The sequence below is a fragment of the Caretta caretta genome, chromosome 13 (genome assembly GCF_965140235.1).
Source record: "Caretta caretta isolate rCarCar2 chromosome 13, rCarCar1.hap1, whole genome shotgun sequence".
NCBI classification, from domain to species: Eukaryota; Metazoa; Chordata; order Testudines; family Cheloniidae; genus Caretta; species Caretta caretta.
In genome coordinates, this window is record NC_134218.1 from 37,334,241 (window position 1) to 37,341,135 (window position 6,895).

Consider the following 6,895-nt stretch of genomic DNA (forward strand, 5'->3'; position numbering starts at 1 on the left):
AAACACCCCCTCCCCACAACGCATCTTTCTAGATCCATGGGTCCTACGCATACCCATCAAAACATGTGGCATACCTTATCCAGTGCACTAAATGCCCCAATAACAACTAGATGGGTGAAATGAGACAACCACCCTTGAATGAACTCTCACAGAAAAATTATGAAAGACAAAAACATCTTATCACCTGGGGTTGAACACTTTTCACAAAATGATCACTCCATAGCTGACCTCTCAGTCCTCATCCTCAAAGGAAACCTGCACAACACTTGCAAAAAGTGAGCCTGGGAGCTTAAATTCATAACTTTGCTAGACACTCAAAAAACATGAAGTGAATAGATACACTGGATTTATAGCTTATTACAACAATCTGTAGCCCACCAAGCCTCCTTCCCCACACCTTTCCCACCCTCTTTCTCCCCCTATGACTGGAGAGGTGTTAACAGGCTACTTCAGCTTGAATGGTCCCTTGAAATATGTGTTAACTTCTTATGTTAAACAATCTGTTTCCACCTTGCATTGAGCTGTGACACATAGAGAACCTTTTCGGATGTAAAGAAGAGCTCTGTGTAAGCTCAAAGCTTGTCTCTCTCTCTAAGAGAAATTGATGCAAGAGGATATCACCTTTTCCCTCTATGGGGTGCTGGCTCCAATACCAGCCTTTCTATATGGTTTTTCTGGCACCATCCTATAGGGTTTAATAGAGGGAATCTGATCCCTGCTCTAGAGTCCCATAGGATATTTCAAAAACTCATAGAGACACACAGGGGTTTTATCCCAACATCTATGAACTCCTTCCCCCACCCCCAATCCATTTTGAGACCAATCAATTCATAGCATTTTTCTAAAACTAATGAAGATAATCTGCATTTCACATGCAAAGCCTAATTAGCCCATGGCTGGTCTAGCCATGCAAAGAGCCAGGAAAACAGGTGTCTCCTTTAATGCTGTTTCTGCAGAATGTTCTGGATCCAGGGAATGAAGATGGAGAGTCTTGTAAACGCGCTTGGCTCGCACAAATGCTTGTCAACGTATGAAGCGATGCCCTGGGCCACTCCCTCACATACCAAGGGGCCACCAGAATCACCCTGGGATTAAGAATAACCACAATTACATCTTGCATATCTGTAGCATGACTGTTCATCTGCAGATCTGATTGCACCAGAGTAGGGGAGGTTTCAATATTTGGCACTAGTAGGGTTAGGCAGAGTTTGGTAGAGTTGAATTTGGGTTGGGTAGAATTGGGTAGGGTTTGAATTGGGTGGATGTGGGTAGGGATGAGTTTGGGTAGAGTTTAGTAGAACAGGATAGAGCTGGATAGGACAGTGGTTAAATTTAGTAGAGATTGGGTAGTATTGGGAAGAGTTGGAGTTGGGGACAGTTGTGCAGGACAGGTTAAGTTTGTTAGAGTTGGGTAGGATTGTGTTGGGTGGAGTTTGAGGAAGGGTTGGGTACAGTTGTGCTGGGTGTTTGAGCTTTGGATAGTGTTGGGTTGGGCTGTGTTGGGTGGGGTTTGAATTTGGGGTAGGGTTGGAAGGGTTGTGTTAGAGGCAGTTGAGTTTGGGGTGGAGTTGGTAGGTTTGTGTTGAGGGGGTTCAGTTTGAGATAGTGTTGCATAGGGTGGGGTTTGAGTTTGGGGTAGGGTTGTTTCGGAAAGGGATTGAATTTGGGGTAGTGTTGTGTTGGGGGTTCAGTTTGTAGAACAGTTGGGAAGGATTTTGTTGGGGAGGGGGGTTGAGTTTGAGGTAGAGTTGAATTGGGTTGTAGTGGCCGGGGTTTGAAATGAAAGAACATCAATAGCCGTGTGTAATAAAAGATCTTTGCCAAGCTAGTAGGAGCTGTGCTGAGCTGGTCTCACTATCGCTTCACCCTCTGGGCCAACCTGATGTCTGCATCAACACTCCATCTCCTGAGTGGGGCTAGGTTAGTAGGGGATCACTGTGCAATTAGATATTTAGCCCTGGAAAACACCTCCCCATTCCCTCCCAGCAGTGACCTCCTGGAACCAAGGAGCCTCCAGGTCAGCAGGATACTTACCCAATAAGGTAATTTCCCCAGGCCGGGCTTCCCCACACACAGCATCATTGTGGAGTTGTATCCAGGATACAGCTCACACATGTTGTCCCTCATGACCTCCAGGTCCACCTCACGGAGGGTATCAGTTCTTGAGTTCCTGCCAGTCCAACCCCACCCGGCCATGCTGCACATGGATCGCGGCCTCACCCTGGACTTGGCGTTTGGCAGGGGGATGAGACGCACCCAGTTATTCAGCTTTGCGTTGTATGACAGCTGCCATGGAAGTGAGGGAAAACAGGGAACCAGATCAGCCCAGGGGGTGGAGCTGAAAGGGACCAACACGTCCCAACAGAGGAAAATGGAGATGTGTCCAGTGCGTTCGCGTGAAGTCACTGGGGGCGGGGTGATGGGGTGGGGGTTAGTACCTCCAGTAGTGTCAAGTCACTGGGGGCGGGGTGATGGGAAGTGGATGATACCTGCAGGAGCATGATGTCATTGTTAAGGGTCTTCTTGTCATATTGCTGGTGGGGGATCTGGTGGTGCACAGGGATTTTCTGTTGGCTCCGTTCCTGTTCACTAATGTTATGGGCTCCCAACTTGACAGTGATCTTGCTGTAGAAGTCAAGAGCAATACATGGGGTGTTAGGGGCAGGAGTGTACATGAGGTGGGGGATGGGCACATGTGGGTCTCACTCATGAACAGTGATATGGAGGGGACAGGGCAGCCTGGGGCTCTCAGGCCAAGATCTTGGACTCATCTGCCAGCATGCAAAGTGTATATATATACACACCACTGTATACATTGCCCCCTGCGATCTGGCCCCGGGCTGGGGACTGGCTGGCGCAGAAGGCTAGGAAATGGCACAAGGGGCCTTTCCCCTCTAGAGGGTTCCAGTTGCAGCACAAACACCTGCCCAGCGGCAATGGGGTCCTAGCCTGTGTCTGCACCAGCCCCTCGTGCGGTTCCCCTGAGCTGCTTCACTCCTCGTTGTCCTCGCAGCACCTCGCTCTCAGCTCCTGTCCAGGCCAGTGACCCCACCCCGGCTAGATCCAGACAGGGGGGTCTATGCCCAGCTCCCCCCATCCCGGAGCCCTGCAGAGCTGTCCTGGGGCTGTGAGCCCCTCCCTGCCCCAATCTGGGCACCGGGCCAGGCCCCAGCTTGATTTACCCAGGGCGGGATCTGGCCATGGTTTGCAGAGGCCCCTAGAGACACTGCAACGGCCCCTGAGCAGATCAGACCCCTGGGCTCTGCTCTCCCAGCCTGTCACACTAACTGCTCCTTCCCTGCAACCTACGACAGCGCCAGAGCTCCCGGCTCCCCCATCACCCGCTAACCCCAACCTGCCCCGACATCCCCAGCACAGAGGCGCTTACTCTCCCTGGCAGTGAGCGGCCGTCAGCACGAAGTTTGTCTTCACCAGGAATCCGCCACATATTTTTTTAACCTGCCCATCTTGTATTTCCAGATAGGCCATGTAGCGTCTGGAGTGGGGCTTGGCTTCCCAGCCCCCGATGATCTCACCTGTGGGGAGACCAGGTTCATATAAAAAACCCATCATCTCCCTGTGCCGGGCTGGGATCAACTTCCCCATCCCGAAGGGGAGTCCCCACAACCTCAACCCCCCCCCCCCCGATGCTCTCCTTGGGGGATCCCTGTGCCTGGAACCCTGCCCCCTGCTCCGCTCTCCCTCACAGACACCCCATGGGGCCGGAAGGTAAATCTGAAGTTTATCTCTCGCTGGGTGGGGAATCGGTACCAAACACACTGGGAGTTGGTCAGTAATCGCACTGCCTTGAGGTAATGGCATTAGCGATCAGGGTCACCCCAGATGAGGCCAGACAGCCCCCAGAAGGAAACTGAAAGGTCTCCTGTGGATGCTTCTCCTTCTCCATTAGTCCACAGTGACCAACCAGGGCTGGTCCAAGACTGACCTGCCAGACGTTTGGTCCAATGGAAAACTGTAGATTTTACTAATAGTATTTGTTCTCAGAAAGCCTCGTCTCAAACCTGTCTGAATTATTATGGTGCAACTGATTCTTTCTCTCCAGCTGTGGGTAATATTTAGGTGAGAACTTTCAGGTTTTGGTCATTGTAAAAGAAACACTTTTGATGGTTTTTCCCATGGAAAAATAAAAAACGTTTTGTGATCAGCTCTGAAGAAGTCTCCACCCAGGTGGGTGGGTTGTTTGGAATATCCCACCTTTAACACACTGCTGTTAGTTACATTAGGGTGGCACCTAGGCTGAGATCCAGGCCCCCATTATACCAGGTGCTGTGCAGATCCCAGCCAAGATCAAGACCCCCTTGTGCCGGGCTTTGCACAGACCCCCAATCCCTGCCCCAAACAGTGTCCAGTTCAGACAGACACATGCATAATCTTTTCATTGTACAGATGGGGAAACTGAGGACCAGTGAGATTATTTCTAGACCTACCAAGGGATTTGGGTGCTCGGTTCCTATCAGCACTGCATGAAAATCCCAGACCCAGGGAACAGCCCAAGGTCCCCACAGGGAGCCTGGCCTGAGCTAGAAACAGGTCCCAAATTTCTTGGGTTCCAGGCCTGTGCCTTAGCCCCATAGCCGGGCTCCCTGTCTGGGACATGGATTGGCAGTGGGGTCCCAAAGGAGCCTGGGGGTGGGAATAGGCCACCCAACCTCTTGGGCTGCTCTGAGAGCCCCATCCACACTCAGGAGAGGCTGCAGGGTTCGCTACAGCCCCTTGGCCCCAGCAGGATTGCGGGGAGACCCTCACAGCTGCTCACAGATCCTCCTGCTGGGTCAGGGTCCTGCTCCGCACAGGCCCCAACCCCCTTCCCTCCAGCAATCACCAGCCTAGGCCCCGGGGATCAGGAGAAAGGCCGCAGGGAACAGGATCAGGATCAAGAGCTGCATCATCAGAGCCATCCAGGCAGGGCACGGAGCCTCTGCCTGAGCCCTGGGGGGTATATGGACCAGGCAGAGGGAGGAGAGGGCAGGACCTGGCAACCACAGGGACACGTACACTGTTGCCCGGAAACCCCTACCTGGGATGGGCCAGGGGCAGAGATGCCCACTGAGGAAAACTCAGGTCACAGACATGCCCGCGTTGGGGGCAGGGGTCTCCTTGGCTATGGTGCCCACCCAGCCTGGCTGGGGAAGTGGCTAACACTGCTCAGCCCTACCACTGGTGTAAGAAATGCTCTGGGGCTTCTCTGCACCTAGATACCCAGCCCCATAGATTTCAAGGCCAGGAGGGATAATTGTGACCTTCCAAGTTGGCCCGCTGGATACTCCAGAGCCAGAACCCACCCAGCCACTCCACCACGGCCCCAAGTCAGTTGTTCTCCTGGTTCCATGTTTAATGTTTGCATATTAGTCTTAGCCAGACCTTTGCTGACTCCAGCTCCCAGCCATTGGGTCTTGTCCTGCCTTAGCCAGTGAGGCTGAAGAGCCCCCTGCTCTCAGAAACCCCCACCCCATGGAGGTTCCTACATACGGGGGATGAGTCCCCTCTTCGCATCCAATACCCTCTGGAAATCACTCTCCTTGGAGCTCTCTGCACGACTCAGGGTCTCCAAATCTTGGCTTGTTCTTATAGCGCTTTCCAATTTGCCAACATCCTGCTGGAGGTGTGGACACCAGAACTGGACACAGTTTCCAGTTGTGGTGTCTCACCAAGGCCGTATCCAGAACTGACCCCACCTTCCCTGGCTTACACACCCAAAGATGGTGTTCAGCATCCACTTATCTAGAGCATTGCACCAGGAGCTCATATTGGCTGGTTTTCAAGGTTTAACCCAACCCCCAACAATAGCATTGGCCTATCTTTTCCCTAGGAGCTGGACCCTCTGGTTTCAGATGAATGGTTTCATCTCCGAGATGCCTCTGACAGTCTCGGCCTTAAGACAATCACCCCCAAACCCAGAGTTAGCCTGTGTGAACCCCAGAGGACAGCCTTGGGAGATAAAAGGAAGAATAGATCCGCTGGGGTTTAGTTGACAGGCCCCTGCCTCTGTCAGTGATGTGGAAAGTTCATGCTTTGGAAAGCCACATGGTAACAGCTATGCAATGTCTGGAACCCAGCACAACTGGGCTTCCTGTTTTCAATTTTTGATACCTGAGTTGCTGGAAGCCTTTCACCTCTAGGGGCCGTGGGCTCTGATATGGCCCGAAGGCAGGGGACTGGCTGGCTCAGGAGGTGAGGAATGAGACACGGGGTCTTTAGCCTTGAGGGCAGCTTGCTGCTGCTGTCACTGTTCCAAAGGATTATTTTTACCTTTCCCCAGCTCTTCCTTACATGGGCTGTTGGTGACACTGATCGGTATCAGTGCTGTGTGAGACTATATGACACAATCCCCTGTGACAGTCTCTACCCCTGTTTTCACCCCTTTACAGGACGGTGATAAATTTCATAGAAACTATGCCTCGTGAGATCTCTCATGTTTCTGCAATCGTGCTGGCTGAATTGCTTGTAATCAGGATCCCTTTCCCAGTACAATGTTGCTTCCTTTGTACTTCTGGTGTTGTGAATGACGTGGGTAGAGAGAAAGGGAGACATCATTTGGGGCGTCTGCTCCCCCTTCTTCTAGTTCTTTCTCTTCTTCGAAAATCATCTCCAGCTGAGGTTCAGGAGACTGAAAGTCTGTGCGGCCAAGAACCCAAGGTGTGTCTTTGACAAGATGTAAATTTTTCACCCATGTCCTCTTTCCTACCCAAAAATGGCCACTTAACTAGGTGATGGTCCATTTGAATACATTGACACCTGGCTGAGTTGTCGGTTGGCGTTTTGTCTCTAGGGAACTGGTTTGTGGATGCTCCCCAGACTTGGAACATGTTGTAGTAACACCATACAGTAGAAACTTATAACTTTACACACCACACATATTTTACCAGGACAATAA

General features: G+C 51.7%; 1 pseudogene; it reads right to left on the minus strand.

Moving 5' to 3' along the window:
* Positions 1-938: 938 nt before the first annotated feature.
* LOC125622542 (granzyme H-like) lies at positions 939-4,919 on the minus strand (annotated as a pseudogene).
* Between the last annotated feature and the right edge of the window lie 1,976 nt (positions 4,920-6,895).